Source organism: Macaca thibetana, chromosome 1, assembly GCF_024542745.1.
Source record: "Macaca thibetana thibetana isolate TM-01 chromosome 1, ASM2454274v1, whole genome shotgun sequence".
In the NCBI taxonomy this organism is placed as follows: Eukaryota; Metazoa; Chordata; class Mammalia; order Primates; family Cercopithecidae; genus Macaca; species Macaca thibetana.
The window spans coordinates 134,418,234-134,437,844 of NC_065578.1; the positions used below are offsets into that span (position 1 = coordinate 134,418,234).

General features: G+C 53.0%; 4 pseudogenes; all 4 read right to left on the minus strand.

The window, feature by feature from the left end:
- Positions 1-2,664: 2,664 nt before the first annotated feature.
- On the minus strand, positions 2,665-2,783 carry LOC126945794 (uncharacterized; annotated as a pseudogene).
- Positions 2,784-7,638: 4,855 nt separating this feature from the next.
- Positions 7,639-7,757, minus strand: LOC126944839 (uncharacterized; annotated as a pseudogene).
- Positions 7,758-10,747: 2,990 nt separating this feature from the next.
- LOC126945800 (uncharacterized) lies at positions 10,748-10,866 on the minus strand (annotated as a pseudogene).
- A 2,613-nt stretch (positions 10,867-13,479) lies between these two features.
- LOC126944572 (uncharacterized) lies at positions 13,480-13,598 on the minus strand (annotated as a pseudogene).
- Positions 13,599-19,611: the final 6,013 nt, after the last annotated feature.

A 19,611-nucleotide genomic window follows, 5' to 3' on the forward strand; every position in this document is an offset into this window, starting at 1 on the left:
GTGGTGGCGGGCGCATGTAGTCCAAGCTGCTCGAGAGACTGAGGCAGGAGAATGGAGTTTACCTGGGAGGTGGAGCTTGAAGCGACCCGAGATCATGTCACTGCACACCAACCTGGGTGAGAGAGCAAGACCACGTCTGGAAGAAAAAGAGAGAAAGAAAGAAAGAGAGAGAGAGAGAGAGACTGAAAGAAAGAAAGGAAGAAAGAAAGAAAGAAAGAAAGAAAGAAAGAAAGAAAGAAAGAAAGAAAGAAAGAAGAAAGAAAGAAAAGAGACAAACAAAGAGAGATGGAAAAAGAAAGAAAGAAGGAAAGAAAAGAAAGAAAGAAGAAAGAAAAGGAAAGAAAGAGAGAAAGAAAAGATAGAAAGAGAGAGAGAAAAGAAAGAAAGAATTAAAGAAGAAATAAAGAGAGAAAGAAAGAAAAGAAAGAAAGAAGAAAAGATAGAAAGAATAAAGAGAGAAAGAAAGAAAGAAAAGAAAGAAAGAAGGAAAGATAGAAGAAAGAATAAAAAGAGAAAGAAAGAAAGATGGAAAGCAAGAAAGAACGAAAGTCAGAAAAAAGAGAGAAAAAAAGAAAGAAAAGAAAGAAAGAAGGAAAGATAGAAGAATGAACAAAGAAAGAAGGAAAGAAAGAAAAAGAAAAAAGAAAGGAGAGAGAGAGAGAAGGAAAGAAAGGAAGGTATAAAAGAAAGAAAGACAAGAAAGCCAAAAACCTACAGCACCCGGTATTCCCAGGTGGTCTCCTATGCAAGTACTAACCAGGCTGGACCCTGCTTTGCTTCCACGAAGAGACTAGATTGAGCGAGTTCAGGGTGGTATGTCCATAGACACCAGCAGAGGTGCCTGGCTGTCCCAAGAGCCAGTCCCAGCCATGCCCACTGGCTTCTAACTGGCACCGCCAGCCTGGGACTGACGGGCTCATATCGGGACCCGCGAGGCACTCGCCCATGGCCTTCCACCGGCTCCCAGGCTCCCGAACTTCCGCCACATCGGCCTGCTCATAACAGGGAGCACTGTGAGGCGTCAGGACCCAGGGCCCAGGGCCCACAATCCTGGGACACAGTCCAGTCCTCTGCCCTGTCACGGAGGTATTCTTTTGGATCCCTGGCGGCTCAGGAGCTCCTGCGAGGCCCCCTCTTGCCCCACCCAGTGAGAGCCGTCAGGGCTGGCCAAAGGCAAACAGGCGGCCCAGCAGCATTGGCATTTTTCTCACAACGCCAACACCAGCGCCTGCGCCTTTGGGGTCCGGCCCCCTGCCCTCCCAGGCTGGAGCCGGGCACCTGGCGGGGTGATGACTAGGCATTAGTGGTAGAATGCTGCTGCCTGGTGGTGCTTTGGTGGCACACCCCCTGAAGGAGGTCCCCGGATGTGGTGGGGGTGTAGGGGCACGATGATGGGGGAGCAGAGTCAGGGGAGGTTGGGAATCATGGCAACAGTATGGGGAAGGGAAAGAGGGGGCAAGTCACAAAAGTCTACAACAGGCTGGGCGCGGTGAATCATGCCTGTAATCCCAGGAACTTGGGATGCCAAGGCGGGTGTATCACGAGGTCAGGAGATCCAGACAAGTCTTGCTAACATGGTGCAACCCCCTCTCTATTAAAACTACAAAACATGAGACTGGCATGGTGGCAGACGCCTGTAGTTTCAGCTGCACTGGAGGCTGAGGCAGGAGAATGATGTGAACCCGGGAGACGGAGCTTGCCTTGAGCCGAGATCATGCCACTGCACTCCATCCTAGGTGACAGAGTGAGATTCCGTCTGGAAGAAAAAAGAAAGAAAGAAAGAGAGAGAGAGAGAGAGAGAGAGAGAGAGAGAGAGAGAGAGAGAGAGAGAAAGAAAGAAAGAAAGAAAGAAAGAAAGAAAGAAAAAGAAAGAAAGAAAGAAAGAAAGAAAGAAAGAAAAAAAAGAAAGAAAGAAAGAAAGAAAGAAGAAAGAAGGAAGGAAGGAAGGAAGGAAGGAAGGAAGGAAGGAAGGAAGGAAGGAAGGAAGGAAGGAAGGAGAGAGAGAAAGAAAAGACAGAAAGAAAGAGGGAGAGAAGCAAAGAAAGAAAACATTAATGAAGGAAGAAAGAGAGAGAGAACAAAAAGAAAAAAGGAAGAAGGATAGAAAGAAGAAAGCATGAAAGTGACAAAAGAAAGAAAGATGGAAAGACAGAAACAAAGAGAGACAGAAAAAAAGAAAGGAAAGCAAGAAGGAAAGATAGAAGAAAGGAAGAAAGAAAGAGAAGAAAGAAAGAGAGAGAAAAATAATAAAAGGAAAGAAAGAAGGGAAGAGAGAAACAGAGAAACAAAAGAAAGAAAGAAAGATGGAAAGAAAGAAAAAGAGAGAAAAAAGAAAGAAAAGAAAGAAAGATAGAAGACAGAAAGTAAGAAAGAAAGAGAGAAAGAAAGACAAGAAGGAAAGAAAGAAGGAAAGAAACAAAGAAAGAAGAGAGAGAGAGAAAGGAAGATAGTAAGGTAGAAAAGAAAGAAAGAAAGAAAGAAAGAAAGAAAGAAAAGAAAGAAAGAAAGAAAGAAAGAAAGAAAGAAAGAAAGAAAGAAAGAAAGAAAGAAAGAAAGAAAGAAAGAAAAAGAAAGAAAAGAAAGAAAGAAAGAAAGAAAGAAAGAAAGAAAGAAAGAAAGAAAGAAAGAAAGAAAGAAAGAAAGAAAGAAAGAAAGAAAACCGAAAACCTACTGCACCCGGCATTCCCAGGCGGTCTCCCATCCAAGTACTAACAAGGCCCGACCCTGAGTAGCTTTCCAGAACAGACGAGATAGGGTGCGTTCAGGGTGGTATGGCCATAGATGCCTGCAGAGGCGCCTGGTTGTCCCAAGAGCCCAGCCCAGCCGTGCCTGCCAGCTTCCAACCAGCAGCCTCAGTATGGGCCCACCAGGCTCAGATCAGGACCCCCTAGGTGCTCACCCATGTCGTTACCCCACTTCCCGAGCTCCCAAGCTTCCACCACGTCGGGCCCGCTCATAACAGGGAGCACTCCGAGGTGTCAGGGCCCAGGGCCCACGATCCTGGGACCCCATCCAGTCTTCCACCCCATAGCACAGGTATTCCGTTGGATTCCTGGCTGCTCAGGAGCTCCTGCAAGGCCCCCTCTTGCCCCACCAACCGAGAGCCATCAAGGCTGGCCAAGAGTGAACAGCTGGCCCAGCCATGCATGGCCTTTTTCTCACAGCGAACCCACCCCGATAGCTTGTCCTGAGGAAAACCCTGCCGGTGGATTAGGGCATGGGGTTTGGGGGTTGGGGGACGGCCCTGCTTTGCCACAGGCTGGCACTAGAGCTGGCAGCCTGATCCCCGGTGAGAGGGGCTGAGAGAAACAAAGACACACCCCACCACCCCCAGGAGCCAATCCACAGCCCCACACACAGACACACCCGGGCTTTCACATGTGGGGACCTACATACGCATGCATGCACACGGACAGACACACGCACACATACACACATACACTCTCACACACATGCATGCACACACAAACGGCTTGAAGGAGATCAAGGATGAGATGGATGAAGAGATTGAAACTGAGGAAAGGAGAGAGACAGCGATCCAGGGACAGGGGAGGGGGAGAGGGAAAGAGACACACAGAGAGGCAGGGAAAGAGAGAGGGACAGAGAAAGAGAGAGAGACAGAGAGACAGAAGGAAGGCGACTGAAGTAGCATGAGGTGCAGGGGCAAACCCGGAAGAAAGTGGGGGAGCGATCTATGGAACGAGATCAATAGAGCCGTGGAGAGGGAGTGCCCTGCTCCTTTAGGCAGGGCCCTTTTGATCAGGCCAGGATAGGGTGGAGGGGGCTTGGGCTGGGCCAGAACAGAGTGGCCAGGCCATTCATAGGAGAGGAGCAATGGAGCTCTGTGATGGGTTTTCTCTTGGATTAATTGCTTGATATGGAGGTGAGTTTAGTAGGCTCCTTCCTTTGTTGGCACCTCCCTGTGCTCTTGGTGCAGTGCCATTTGCCCCTTGATTTGCAGAGTGACCCTGCCCGTTTGGTAGGAGCCATGGAATCTGGCGTGCCCACAGGTCTTGAGGCCTGGATCTCTGCCATGTCCTCAGGACTGGAGTTTACACGAAGCCTGTGGCAATGGGAATCCGGGTGCACAGGGACTGTTTTCCTGGTGGTTGGTGATGCAATGTCCTTCCCCCGGATAAAGCAGCCCCTGCGCTCTGGAGTGGACTTCTTGGCTGGCATGTGTGGCAACCGCTGTCCCTGCCCGAACCTTCCCCCGGTTTGGAAGGTTATGGTGGCACCCAATGTGTGTCTTGAATCACCTGGGTGTTCTGGGAGGGGAAAGGCACAGCATATGGCAGGGAACCTGCGCCTGCGTCTTTGGAGTCCGGCCCCCTGCCCTCTCAGGCTGGAGCCGGGCCCCTGGTGGGGCGGAAGTGAGGCGGAAATGGTGGGATGCTGCTTCCCGGTGGTGCTTTGGTGGTAGGCCCCAGGAGGAGGTCCCCGGCTGCGGTGGGGGTGTGGGCGGATGATTAAGGGGGAGCAGAGTCAGGGGAGGTTGGGAAGCATGGCAACAGTAGAGGGAAGGGAGTGAGGGGGTATGCCAAAATAGCCTACAGCAGGCTGGGACTCGTGGATCACGCCTGTAATCCCAGCACTTTGGGAGGCCAAGGTGGGTGGAACATGAGGTCAGGAGATCCAGACCATCCTGGCTAACATGGTGAAACCCAGTCTCTGCTAAACCTACAAAACATGAGCCTGGCGTGGTGGCGGGCGCCTGTAGTTCCAACTGCTCTGGAGGCTGAGGCAAGAGGACGGCGTGAACCCGGGAGGCGGAGCTTGCAGTGAGCCGAGATCACGCCACTGCACCCCAGCCTGGGTGACAGAGAGAGACTCCATCTGGAAGAAAAAGACAGTAATAAAGAAAGACAGAAAGACAGAAAGAGAGAGAGAGACAGAAAGAAAGAAAGAAGAAAGAAATTAAGAATGAAAGAAAGAAAGAGAGAAAGAAACCAAAGAAAGAAAGAAGAGAGAGAGAGAGTAGAGAATAAAGGAAGGTAGAAAAGAAAGAAAGAGAAGAAAGAAAGCAAAAAAGCCTGTAGCACCCAGTATTCCAAGGCGGTCTCCCATCCAAGTACTAACCAGACTGCTGCTTAGCTTCCGAGATCACAGGAGGTCAGGTGCGTTCAGCTGGTATGTCCGCAGATGCCGGCAGAGGCCCGTGGCTGCCCCAAGAGCCCAGTCCAGCCGTGTCTACCGGCTTCCAGCCGGCACTGCCAGTCCGGGGATGCCAGGCTCAGATCAGGACCCCAGAGCCGCTCGCACGCAGCCTTTCCCCGGCTACTGAGCTGCCGAGCTTCCACCACGTCGGGCCCACTCGGAATAGGTAGTGCTCTGAGGTGTCAGGGCCCAGAGCCCACGATCCTGGGGCCCCATCCAGTCCTCTGCCCTGTCACAGAAGTATTCTTTTGGATCCCTGGAAGCTCTGGAGCTCCTGCAAGGCCCCCTCTTGCCCCACCCACCAAGAGTCATCAGGGCTGGCCAAGGGCGAGCAGCCCGCCTAGCCATGCATGGCCTTTTTCTCACAACTTCCCCATCACGGTCACTTGTCCCGACCAAGAGTCGGCAGGGGGGCAAGACGGCATGGGGCATTGGAGTTTGGGGGATGGCTCTGTTTAGCCCCGGGCTGGCACTAGAGCCACCAGCCTGATCCCCGGCGAGAGGGGCTGAGAGAAACCCAGACACATCCCATCACCACCAGGAGCAAATCCACAGCCCCATACACAGACACCTGGGCACTTGCGTGTTGGAACCCACACACGGGCACACACAGACACACACACACACACACTCACACACACACACACATGCATGCACACACAAACGGCTTGAAGGTGAGCAAGGAAGAGATGGATGGAGAGACTGAAACCGATGATGGGAAAGAGACATCCATTGAGAGAGACAGGGGAAGGGGAGAGGGAAAGAGACAGACTGAGATTCAGAGAAAGACAAGAACAGATAAAGAGAGAGAGACAGGGAGTCAGAGGGAAGGCGACAGAAATAGCGGGAGGTGCAGGGGAAACCCAGAAGATAGAAGGGGAGGGAGATAGAGAGCCAGATCAATAGAGCCTTGGAGAGGGAGTACCCTGCTCCGGTAGGCAGGGCCCTTTCGAGCAGGTCGGGATATGGTGGAGGGGGCATGGGCTAGGTCAGAACAGGGTGACCAGGCCGTCCATGCAAGAGGAGCAATGGAGCGCTGAGATGGGTTTTGTTTTGGGTTAATTGCTTGTTTGGAGGTGGGTTTCGTAGTCTCCTTCCTTTGTTGGCACCTCTCTGTGCCCCTGGTGCGGTGCTTTGGGCCCCTAGATCTGCAGAGTGTGCCCGTCAATTTGGCAGGAGCTGTGGCACTGGGTGTTCCCATGGTACCTGAGGCCTGGGTCTCTGGCATATCCTCTGGACTGGAGTTTACACAAAGTTGGTAGCAATGGAATCCGGGTGCACAGGGACTATTTTCCTTGTGGCTGGCAAGCAATGTCCTTCCCCCAGATAAAGCGGCCCTTGCATTCTGGAGCAGAGGTCTTGGCTGGCATGTGTGGCACCCGCTGCCCCTGCCCGCCCCTTCGCCTGGTTTGGAAGGTTGCGTCGGTGCCCGATGACTGCACTGAATCGCTTGGGCGTTCCGGGAGCGGGAAGGCAGTGCGAACGGCAGGGAACACATGCCTGCACCTTTGGGGCTCGGTCCCCTGCCCTCCAGGGCTGGAAAGTGGATCCTGATGGGGCGGCAGCGAGGCAGAAGCAGTGGGATGCTGTTGCCCGGTGGTGCTTTTGTGCGGACACCCAGCAGGAGATACCCAGCTGCGGAGGGGGTATAGGCGGGCGTTAAAGGGGGAGCAGAGTCAGGGGAGGTTGGGAAGCATGGCGACAGTAGGGGAAAGGGAGGGAGGGGGAAGCCACAAAAGCCTACAGCAGGTCGGGCGCGGTGGATCACACCTGTAATGTCAGGACGTTTGGATGCCAAAGCCGGTGGATCACGAGTTCAGGAGATCTAGACCAGCCTGGCTATTACAGTGAAAACCCATCTCTACTAAAACTACAAAACATGAGCCAGGAATGCTGTCTAGCACCTACAGTCCCAGGTACTTGGGAGGCTGAGGCAGGAGAATGGCTTGAACCAGGGAGGCTGAGCTTTTAATGAGCCATGATTACACCACTGTACTCCATCTTGGGTGACAGAGCGAGCCTCCATGTGGAAAGGAAAAGAAAGAAAGAAAAGAAAGAAAGAAAGAAAGAAAAAGAAAGAAAGAAAGAAAGAAAGGAAGGAAGGAAGGAAGGAAGGAAGGAAGGGAAGGAAGGAAGGAAGGAAGGAAGGAAGGAAGGAGGAGAGGAAGGAAGGAAGGAAGGAAGGAAGGAAGGAAGGAAGGAAGGAAGGAAGGAGAGAGAAAGAGAGAGAGAGAGAGAGAGAAGGAAGGAAGGAAGGAAAGGAAGGAAGGAAGGAAGGAAGGAAGGAAGGAAGGAAGGAAGGAAAAGAAAGAAAAGAAAGAAAGAAAGAAAAGAAAGAAGAAAGAAAGAAAGAAAGAAAAGAAGGAAGAAGAAAGAAGGAAAGAAAGAAAGAGAAAGAAAGAAAGTAAGGGAAGAAAGAAAGAGAGAACGAAAGAAAGAGAGAAAGATAGAAAATAAAGAAAGAAAGAAAGAAAGCAAAAAAGCCTACAGCACCCGGTATTCCCAGGTAGTCTCCCATCCAAGTACTAAACAGACCCAACCATGCTTAGCTTCCAAGATCAGATGAGATCTGATGCGTTCAGGGTAGTATGGCAGTAGACACTGGCAGAGGCGTCTGGCTGCCCCAAGAGCCCAGCCCAGCCATGCCTGCCAGCTTCCAGCTGGCACTGCCAGCCCGGGGCCGCTAGTCTCCTATCAGGACGCCCGAGCTGCTTGCCCACGGCCTTCTCCGGCTCCCGAGCTCCTGAGCTTCCACCACGTTGGGTCTGCTCAGAACAGGGAATGCTCCAAGGCATCAGGGCCCAGGGCCCATGATCCTGGGACCCTGTCCTGTCCTCCGCCCTGTCACGGAGGTACTCTTGAATCCCTGGTGGCTCGGGAACTCCTGCGAGGCCCCCTCTTACCCCTCCAGCCAGAGCCATCAGGGCTGGCCAAGGGTGAACTGTCAGCTGAGCAGCGCATGGACTTTTTCTCACAAAGCCATCACCGTGGTAATTTATCCCGACCAAGGCCCTGCCGGTGGGCAAGACAGCATGGGGTGTTGGGGGTTGGGGTTTGGCCTTGCTTTGCCCTGGGCTGGCATTAGAGCTGGCAGCCTGATCTCCAGTGAGAGGGGCTGAGAGAAACCCAGACATAGGCCACCACCACCAGGAGCAAATCCACAGCCCCACAGACACACCCGGACTCTTGCATGTGGGAACCCACACATGCACGTGCACACACACGCACAAATGCAAGCACACACAAACGGCTTGAAGGAGAGCAAGGAAGAGATGGATGGATAGATTGAAACCGAAGGAGGGAGAGAGACATCCATCGAGAGAGACAGGGGAAGGGGAGAGGGAAAGAGACAGACAGAGATTCAGAGAAGGAGAGTGGGACAGAGAGAGAGAGAGACAGAGAGACAGAGGGAAGGCGACAGAAGTAGCGGGAGGTGCAGGGGCAAACACAGAAGAGAGAGGGGGAGGGAGCTAAAGATCGAGAGTGATAGAGCCTTGGAGATGGAGCACCCTGCTCCTGTAGGCAGTTCCCTTTTGAGCAGACCGGGATAGGGTGGAGGGGGCTTGGACTGGGCCAGAACAGGGTGGCCAGGCCATCCATGCAAGAGAAGCAACGCAGCACTGATACGGATGTTGTCTTGGATTAATGGCTTATTTTGGAGTTGGGTTTCGTAGGCTCCTTCCTATGTTGGCACTTCCCTGTGCTCCTGGTGCAGTGCATTGGGCCCCTACATTTGCAGAGTGCACCCGTCCATTTGGCAGGAGCCGTGGCTCTGGGCGTGCCCACGTTGCCCAAGGCCTGGGTCTCTGGCATGTCCTCGGGACTGCAGTTTACACAAAGTTGGTTGCAATGGAATCCGGGTGCACAGAGACTGCTTTCCTGGTGGCTGGCAAAGCAATGCCTTTCCCCTTGATAAGGCAGCCCCTGCGTTCTGGAGCAGAGGTCTTGGTTGGTGTGTGTGGCACCCACTGACCCTGCCCGCCCCTTCCCCCTGTTTGCAACGTTGTGGCAGCGCCTGATGAGTGCATTGAATCTCCTGGGCGTTCTGGGAGTGGGAAGGCAGCGCCAACGGCAGGGAACCTGCGCCTGCGCCTTTATGGTCTGGCCCCCTGACCTCCCGGGATGGACCCGGGCTCCTGGCTTGGTGGTGGCAAGGCGGAAGTGGTGGGAGGCTGCTGCCCAGTTGTGCTTTAGTGGCGGACCCCCAAGAGGACGTCCCAGGCTGCGGTGGTGCTGCAGGTGGGCGATAAAGACGGAGCAGAATCTGGGGAATTTCGGAAGCACGGTGACAGTAGGGGAAAGGGAGGGATGGTTGAAGTCACAAAAGACTACAGCAGACCAGGCTCCGTGGATCACGGCTGCAACCACAGCACGTTGGGATTCCGAGGAGTGTGGATCACGAGGTCAGGAGACACAGACCAGCCTGGCTAATATGGTGAAACCCCGTTTCTACTAAAACTACAAAACATGAGGCCAGCGTGGGGGCAGGCGTCTGTAGTCCACGCTGCTCTGGAGACTAAGGAGAATGGCGTGAACATGAGAGATGGAGCCTGAAATGAGCCGACATCACGCCACTGCACTCCACCCTGGGTGATAGAGCGAGACTCTATCTGGAAGAAAAAGAGAAAGAAAGAAAGAAAAGAAAAAAGAAAGAAAAAAGAAAGAAGAAAGAAAGAAAGAAAAAGAAAGAAAGAAAGAAAAAAGAAAGAAAGAAAAAAAAAAGAAAGAAAGAAAGAAAGAAAGAAAGAAAAAGAAAGAAAAAGAAAGAAAGAAAGAAAGAGAAAGAAAAAGAAAGAAAGAAAGAAAAGAATGGAAAGAAAGAAAGAAGAGAAAAGAGAAAGAAAGAAAGAAAGAAAGAAAGAAAGAAAGAAAGAAAAGAAAGAAAGAAAGAAAGAAAAAGAAAGAAAGAAAAAAAGAAAGAAAAAAAGAAAGGAAGGAAGGAAGAAAAGAAAGAGAGAAAGAAATGAAAGAAAAAGAGAGAGAAACAAAGAAAAGAAAGAAAGGAATAAAGAAAGAAGAAAGAAAGACAAAGAAAAGAAAGAAAGAAGGAGAGAAAGAAGAAAGAAAGCAAACAAGCAAGAAAAAAGAGAGAGAGAGAACAAAGAAAGAAAAGAAAGAAAGAAGGGAAGGAAGGAAGAAAAGAAAGAGAGAAAGAAATGAAAGAAAAAGAGAGAAACAAAGAAAGAAAGGAATAAAGAAAGAAGAAAGACAAAGAAAAGAAAGAAAGAAGGAGAGAAAGAAGAAAGAAAGCAAACAAGCAAGAAAAAAGAAAGAGAGAGAGAGAACAAAGAAAGAAAAGAAAGAAGGAAAGATAGAAGAAAGGAAGTAAGAAAGAAAGAGAAATGAAAGAAAAGAAAGAAAGAAGGAAAGAAAGAAGAAAGAAAGAGAGAAACAAAGAAAGGAAAGAAAGAAAGATGGAAAGAAAGAGGGAAAAAGGAAAGAAAAGAAAGAAGGAAAGATAGAAGACAGAAAGTGAGAAAGAAAGAAAAGAAAGTAGGAAAGAAACAAAGAAAGAAGAGAGAAAGAGAGAGAGAGAGAGAAAGGAACATAGTAAGGTAGAAAAGAAAGAAAGAAATGAAAGAAAGCCAAAAACCTACTGCACCCAGTATTCCCAGGTGGTCTCCCATCCAAGTACTAACAAGGCCCAACCCTGAGTAGCTTCCCAGAACAGAGGAGACAGGGTGCGTTCAAGGTGGTATGGCCATAGATGCCAGCAGAGGCGCCTGGCTGTCCCAAGAGCCCAGCCCAGCCATGCCTGCCGGCTTCAAACCAGCACCCCCAGCGTGGGCCCACCGGGCTCAGATCAGGACCCCCGAGGCTCTCACCCATGTCCTTACCCCGCTTCCCGAGCTCCCAAGCTTCCACCACGTTGGGCCCGTTCGTAACAGGGAGCACTCTGAGGTGTCAGGGCCCAGGGCCCACGATCCTGGGACCCCATCCAGTCTTCCACCCCGTAGCACAGGTATTCCATTGGATTCCTGGCTGCTCAGGAGCTCCTGCAAGGCCCCCTCTTGCCCCACCCACCAAGAGTTGTCAGGGCTGGCCAAGGGCGAACAGCCGGCCCAGCAGAGCATGGCCTTTTTCTCACAGCGAACCCACCCCGATAGCTTGTCCCAAGGAAAACCCTGCCGGTGGATTAGGGCATGGGGTTTGGGGGTTGGGGGACGGCCCTGCTTTGCCACAGGCTGGCACTGGAGCCGGCAGCCTGATCCCCATGGAGAGGTGCTGAGAGAAACAAAGACACACCCCACCACCCCGAGGAGCAAATCCACAGCCCCACACACAGACACACCCGGGCACTCGTGTGTGGGAACCCACACACGTGCACACGCACACGCACAGACACACACACACACATGCATGCACACACAAAAGGCTTGAAGGAGAGCAAGGAAGAGATGGATGGAGAGATTGAAACTGAGGGAGGGAGAGAGACAGCGATCCAGGGACAGGGGAGGGGGAGAGGGAAAGAGACACACAGAGAGGCAGGGAAAGAGAGAGGGACAGAGAAAGAGACAGAGATAGACAGACAGAAGGAAGGTGACTGAAGTAGCGTGAGGTGCTGGGGCAGAGCAGGTTGATCAGGCCATCCATGGGAGAGGAGCAATGGAGTGCTGAGACTGGTTTTGTCTTGGATTCATTGCTTGTTTGGAGGTGGTTTTAGTAGGCTCCTTCCTTTGTTGGCACTTTCCCTGTGCTCTTGGTGTGGTGCGCTGGGCCCCTTGATTTGAAGAGTGCCCCTGCCTGTTTGGCCGGAGCCGTGGAACCTGGTGTGCCCACGGGTCCCGAGGCCTGGGTCACTGTTGTGTCCTTGGGACTGGAGTTTACACGAAGTTGATGGCAATGGGAATCCGGGTGCAGAGGGACTGTTTTCCTGGTGGCTGGCGCAGCAATGTCCTTCCCCAGGATAAAGCAGTCCCTGTGTTCTGGAGAGGAGGTCTTGGATGGCGTGTGTGGCACCGAGCTGCCCCTGTCCAACCCTTCACCCGGTTTGGAAGGTTGTGGCGGCACCCAATGGGTATCTTGAATTGCCTGGGTGTTCCGGGAGCAGGAAGGCACTGTGTATGGCAGTGAATCCACGCCTGTGTCTTTGGGGTCCAGCCCCCTGCCCTCCTGGGCTGGAACCTGGCTCCTGGCCAGGTGGAAGTGAGGCGGAAGCAGTGGGATGCTGCTTCCTGGTGGTGCTTTGGTGGCAGACCACCAGGAAGAGGTCCCCAGCTGCAGCCGGGGTGTAGGCAGGTGAAAAAGGGGGAGCAGAGTCGGGGGGGTTGGGAAGCATGATGACAGTAGGGGGAATTGAGTGAGGGAGGAAGCCAAAAAATCTACAACAGGCCGGGACCAGTGGGTCACGCCTGTAATCCCAATACTTTGGGAAGCCGAGGCGGGTGGATCACGAGGTCAGGAGATCCAGACCAGCCTGGCTAACACGGTGAAACTCAGTCTCTGCTAAAACTACAAAACATGAGCCTGGTGTGGTGATGGGCGCTTGTAGTTCCAGCTGCTCTGGAGGCTGAGGCAGGAGAATGGCGTGAACCTGGACGGCGGAGCTTGCAGTGAGCAGAGATAGCGCCACAGCACTCCAGCCTGGATGAGAGAGCGAGATTCCATCTAGAAGAAAATGAGAGTAAGAAAGAAAGAAAGAAAGAGAGGAGACAGAAAAAAGAAAGAAAGAAGAGAAAGAAAGAAGGAAAGAAGGAAGAAAGAACATAAGAAAGAAAGAGACAAAGAAAGAAAAGAGAGAAAGAAAGAAGTAAAGAAAGAGACAAAGAAAGAAAAGAGAGGGCCGGGCGCGGTGGCTCACGCCTGTAATCCCAGCACTTTGGGAGGCTGAGGCGGGCGGATCACAAGGTCAGGAGATCGAGACCACGGTGAAACCCCGTCTCTACTAAAAATACAAAAAATTAGCCGGGCACGGTTGTGGGCGCCTGTAGTCCCAGCTACTCGGGAGGCTGAGGCAGGAGAATGGCATGAACCCGGGAGGCGGAGCTTGCAGTGAGCTGAGATCGCGCCACTGCACTCCAGCCTGGGCGACAGAGCGAGACTCCGTCTCAAAAAAAAAAAAAAAAAAAAAAGAGAGAAAGAAAGAAGTAAAGAAAGAAAGAAGAGAAGAAAGAATGAAAGAGAAAAAAGAAAGAAAGAGAGAAAGAAAAGAAAGAAAAAAGAAGGAAAGAAGGAAAGAAAGAAAAGAAAGAAGGAAAGAAAAATAAAGAAAGAAAGAAGGAAAAAAGAGACAAAGAAAGAAAAGAAAGAAAAAGAAAGGAGAGAGAGAGAAGGAAAGAAAGGAAGGTACAAAAGAAAGAAAGACAAGAAAGAAAGCAAAAAAGCCTACAGCACCTGGTATTCCCACGAGGTCTCTCATGCAAGTACTAAACAGTCCCAACCCTGTTTATCTTCCGAGATCAGACGAGATCGGGTGTGTTCAGCGTGGTATGGCCATAGCCTCCAGCAGAGGCACCTGGCTGCCCCAAGAACCTGGCCCAGTCATGCCCGAGGTCTTCCACCTGGCACCGCCGGCCCGGGGCCACCAGGATCATATCGGGATCCCCAAGCCACTCGCCCATGGCCTTCCCCTGGCTCCCGAGCTCCCAAGTTTCCACCACATTGGGCCTGCTCAGAACAGGGAGTGCTCCGAGGCGTCAGGGCCCAGGGCCCACGTTCCTGGAACCCTGTCCGGTCCTCCTCCCTGTCATGGAGTTATTCTTTTGGATCCCTGGCCACTGAGGAGCTCCTGTCAGGGCCCCTCTTGTCCCACCCAGCCAGAGCCGTCGTGGCTGGACAAGGTCAAACAGCCGGCCAAGCCGCACATGGTCTTTTTCTCACAATGCCCCCACCACGGTCACTTGTAATGACCAAGATGCGCCAGGTGGGCAAGAAGGCATGGGAGGTTGGGGGTTGGGGTATGGCCCTGCTTTGCCCCAGGCTGGCACTAGAACCGGCAACCTGATCTCCAGCAAGAGGGGCTGAGAGAAACCCAGACACACCCCACCATCACCAGGAGCAAATCCACAGCCCAACACACAGGCACACGTGGGAAATTGCACGCACACGCGCACACACACAGACACACACATACACGCGCACACACACAAGTGCACGCACACACAAACGACTTGAAGGAGATCAAGGAAGAGATGGATGGAGAGATTGAAAACGAGGGAGAGATACAGTGATCGAGAGAGACAGGGGAGGTGGAGAGGGAAAGAGACAGATAGCGAGGCGGAGAAAGAGAGAGGGACAGCGAAAGAGAGAGAGACAGAGAGACAGAGGGAAGGTGATAGAAGTAGCGCCACGTGCGGGGGCAAACCCAGAAGAGAGAGGCACAGGGAGGTAGAGAGCAAAATCGATAGAGCCTTGGAGAGGGAGCTCCCTACTCCGGTGTGCAGGGACGTTTTGAGCAGGCCGGGATAGGTTGGAGGGGGCTTGGACTGGGCCAGAACAGGGTGAACAGGCCGTCTATGCTAGAGGAGCAACGGAGCGCTGAGACGGGTTTTGTCCTGGATTAATTGTTTGCTTTGGAGGTGGGTTTCATAGGCTCCTTCCTTTGTTGGCACCACCCAGTGGTCTTGGTGCAGTGCGGTGGTCACATTGATTTGCAGACTGCGCCCGTCCTATTGGTGGGAGCCGTGTCACTGGGCGTGCCCACTGGGACTGAGGTCTGGGTCTCTGGCGTGTCCTCAGGACTGGAGTTTACACGAAGTTGGTGACAATGGGAATCCGGTGCACAGGGACTGTTTTACCAGTGGTTGGCGAGGCAACATCCTTCCCCCAGATAAAGTAGCCCTGAGTTCTGGAGTGGAGGTCTTGGCTAGTGTGTGTGGCACGCGCTGCCCCTGCCCTCCCCTTCCCCCAATTTGGAAGGCAGCGAACGATGAGTGGACTGAATCGTCTGGGCATTCCGGGAGCAGGAAGGCACCACGAACAGCAGGGAACCCGCGCTTGTACGGGCTCCTGGCAAGTCGGCGACAAGGCAGAAGCAGTCGGATGTTGCTCCCCAGTCGTGCTTTGGTAGCGGACCCCCCAGGAGGAGGTCTCCAGCTGTGATGAGGGTGTAGGCAGGCGATAAAGTGGGAGCAGAGTCAGGGGAGGTTGGGAAGCATGGCGACAGTAGGGGGAAGGAAGGGAGGGGGGAAGCCACAGAAGCTGCCTGCAGTGGATCATGCCTGTAATCCCAGCAATTTGGGAGGCCGAGGCAGGTGGATCACGAGGTCAGGAGATGCAGACCAGCATGGCTAACATGGTGAAACCCCATCTCTACTAAGACTACAATACATGAGCCGGACGGGGTGGAGGACGCTTATAGTCCCAGGTGCTCAGGAGTCTGAGGCAGGAGAATGACATGAACCCAGGATGCAGAGCTTGCAGTGAGCCGAGATCGCGCCACTGCACTGCAGCCTTTGTGACAGAGTGAGACTCTGTCTGGAAGAAAAAGAAGAAAGAGAGAAAGAAAAGAAAAGAAAAGAAAAGAAAAAAAGAAAAGAAAGAAAGAAAGAAAGAAAGAAAGAAAGAAAAAAGAAAAAGAAAGAAAGAAAGAAAGAAAGAAAGAAAGAAAGAAAGAAAGAAAGAAAGAAAGAAAGAAAGAAAGAAAGGAAGGAAGGAAGGAGAAAGAAAGAAAAGAAAAGAAAGAACGAAAGAAAAGAAAAGAATGAAAGAAAGTAAGAAAGATAGAAAGAAAGGAAGAAAGAAACCAAGAAAAGAAAGAAAGAAGGAAAGAAGAAAGAAAGAAAGAAAGAGAGAGAGAGGGAAAGAAAAGGAAGAAGGAAAGAAAGAGAGAGAAAGAAAGAAGGAAAGAAAAAAGAAAGAAAGAAAGAAAGAAAGAAGGAAAGAAAGAGAGAAAGAAAAGAAACAAAGAGAGAGAGAAGGAAAGAAAGGAAGGTAGAAAAGAAAAAAAGACGAAAGAATGCAATAAAGACAACAGCACACGGTATTCAGAGACAGTCTCCCATCCAAGTACTAACCAGGTCCTACCCTGCTTATCTTCCGAGATCAGACAAGATGGGACACGTTCAGGGTGGTATGGTCGTAGACGCAGGCAGAGGCGCCTGGCTGCCACAAGTGCCAGGCCCAGCCATGACCACCGGCGTGCAGCCAGGACCACCAGCCCGGGGCCTCGCAGCTCGTATCCGGACCCCCGAACCTCTCACCTGCGGCCTTAACCCGGATCCCGAGCTGCCAAGCTATCACCACATCGGGCCCGCTAGGAACAGCGAGTGCTCCCAGACGTCAGGGCCCAGGGCCCAGGGCCCAGGGCCCAGGATCCTGGGACCCCGTCTGGTCCTCCGCCCTGTCGCGGAAGTATTCGTTTGGATCCCTGGCAGCTCAGGAGCTCCTGTGAGGCCCCCTCTTGCCCCACCCAGCCAGAGACCTAAGGGTTGGTCAATGGCGAACAGGCGGCCCATGGCACTTGGCATTTTTCTCACAATGCCAACACCTGGGCCTGCGCCTTTGGGGTCCGGCCCCCTGCCCTCCCAGGCTGGAGCCAGGTTCCTGGCGGGAGGGCGGCTAGACAGAAGTGGTGGAATGCTGCTGCCTGGGGGTGCTTTGTTGGCACACCCCTAGAAGGAGGTCCCCGACTGCGGCAGGGGTGTAGAGGCACAATAAAGGGGGAGCAGAGTCAGGGGATGTTGGGATGCATGGCGATAGTAGGGGGAAGGGAGGGAGGGGGGAAGCCACAAAAGCCTACTGCTGGCCGGGTGCGGTGGACCACGCCTGTAATCCCAGCACTTTTGGGGACCGAGGCATGTGTATCACGAGGTCAGGAGATCCAGACAAGCCTGGCTTACACGGTGAAACCCCGTCTGTCGGGCAGGAGAATGGGGTGAACCCGGGATGCAGAGCTTGCAGTGAGCCGAGATAGCGCCACTGCCCTCCAGCCTGGGTGACAGAGCAAGAATCCGTCTGGAAAAAAAGACAGACAGACAGACAGACAGAAAGGAAAGAAGGAAGGAAGGAAGGAAGGAAGGAAGGAAGGAAGGAAGGAAGGAAGGAAGGAAGGAAGGAAGGAAGGAAGGAAGGAAGGAAGGAAGGAAGGAAGGAAGGAAGGAAGGAAGGAGACACTGAGAGAGAGAGAGAAGGGAAGAAAGAAAGGTAGAAAAAAAGGCAAGAAAGAAAGGAAAAAAGCCTACAACACCCGGTATACACAGGTGATCTCCCATCCAAGTACTAACCAGGCCCGACCCTGCTTATCTTCTTATCTTCCAAGATCAGATGAGATCAGAATCGTTCAGGATGGTATGGCAGTAAACGCCGGCAGAGGTGCCTGGCTGCCCTAAGAGCCAGCCCCAGCCGTGCCCACTGCCTTGCAGCCGGCAACACCAGCCCAGAGCCGCCAGGCTGGGATGGGGACACACGAGCTGCTCGCCCGTGGCCTTCCCCTGGCTCCTGAGCACCCGAGCTTCCACCAGGTCAGGCCCGCTTGAAACAGGAAGCGCTCCGAGGCGTCAGGGCCCAGGGCCCACGATCGTGGGACCACATCCAGTCCTCCCCACTGTTGCGGAGGTATTCTTTTGAATTTCTGGCCGCTCAGTAGCTCCTGGGTGGCCCCCTCTTACCCCATCCACCCAGTGCCGTCATGGCTGTCCAAGGGTGAACAGCCAGCCGAGCCACACGCATGGCCTTTTTCTCACAATGTCCCCAACAAGGTCGCTTGTCCCGACCAAGACCTGGCAGTTGGGCAAGAGGGTGTGGTGGGTTGGAGGTTGGGGGATGGCCCTGCTTTGCCCCGGGCTGGCACTAGAGCCGGAAGCCTGATTCTGGCGAGAGGGGCTGAGGCACACACACAGACACACACACACAGAGAGATACACACACATGCACGCACACACAAACGGCTTGAAGAAGAGCAAGGAAGAGATGGATGGAGAGATTGAAACCGAGGGAGGGAGAGAGACAGCCTTTGAGAGAGACAGGGGAGGGGGAGAGGGAAAGAGACAGAGAGACAGAGAAAGAGAGAGACAGAGAGACAGAGGGAAGGTGACAGAAGTAGTGCGAGGTGCAGGGGCAAACCCAGAAGTGAGAGGGGGAGGGAGCTAGAGAGTGAGAGTGATAGAGCCTTGGAGAGGGAGCGCCCTGCTCCGGTAGGTGGGGCGCTTTTGGGCAGGCCGCGATAGGGTGCAGGTGGCTTGGGCTGGGCCAGAACAGGGTGGTCAGGCTGTCCATGCAACAGGAGAGAGCTTTTGTCTTGGATTAATTGCTTGCTTTGGAGGTGGGAGTCGTGGGCTCCTTCCTTTGTTGGCACCTCCCTGTGCTCTTGGTGTGGTGCGGTGGGCCCCTTGATTTGTGGAGTGTGCCCTCCCGTTTGGCAGGAGCCATGGAACCGGGCGTGCCCACGGGACCTGAGGCCTGGGTCTCTGGTGTGTCCTCGGGACGGGAGTTTACACAGAGTTGGTGACAATGGGAAAACGGGTTCACAAGGACTGCTTTCCTGGTGGCTGGCAATGCAATGTCCTTCCCCGGATAAAGCAGCCCCTGCCTACTGGAGCGGAGGTGTTGGCTGGTGTATGTGGCACCCGCTGCCCCTGACCGCCCCTTCCCTCGGTTTGGAAGGTTCTGGTGCCACCTGATGGGTGGATTGAATCGCCTGGGCGTTCCGGTAATGGGAAGGCACCAGGAAAGGCAGGGAACCTGCGCCTGCACCTTTGGAGTCCAGCGCTCTGCCTTCCCGGGCTGAATCCAGGAGCCTGGCAGGGCGGCGGCGAGGTGGAAGCAGTGGGATGCCCGGTGGTGCTTTGGTGGCGGACTCCCAGGAGAATGTCCCTGGATGCAGCGCGGTTGTAGGTGGGCGTTAAAGCAGGAGCAGGGTCGCGGAGGTCGGGAAGCATGGTGACAGATGGGGGAAGGGAGGGGCAGGGGAAGCCACAAAAGCCTACAGCAGGCAGGGCACAGTGGATGAGGCCTGTAGTCCATCACTTTGTGTGGCCAAGGCGGATGGATCACGTAGTCAGGAGATCCAGACTAGCCTGTCTAACACGGTGAAACCCCATCTCTACTAAAACTATGAAACATGAGCCAGGCGTCGTGGCCTCGCCTGTACTCCCAGCTGCTCGGGAGGCTTAGGCAGGAGAACGGCATGAACCCCGGAAGAGGAGCTAGCAGTGAGCCGAGATCACGCCACTGTCCTCCAGCCTGGGTGACAGAGCAAGACTGCATTTGGAAGGAAAAGGAAAGGAAGGCAGGAAGGAAGGCAGGAAGGCAGGAAGGCAGGAAGGCAGGAAGGCAGGGAAGGAAGGAAGGAAGGAAGGAAGGAAGGAAGGAAGGAAGGAAGGAAGGAAGGAAGGAAGGAAGGAAGGAAGGAAGGAAGGAAGGAAGGAAGGAAGGAAGGAAGGAAGGAAGGAAGGAAGGAAGGAAGGAAGGAAGGAAGGAAGGAAGGAAGGAAGGAAGGAAGGATGGAAGGAAGGAAGGAAAAAGAAAGAAAGAAGAAAGAGAGAGAGAAAGAAAGAAGGAAAGATTAGAAAGTGA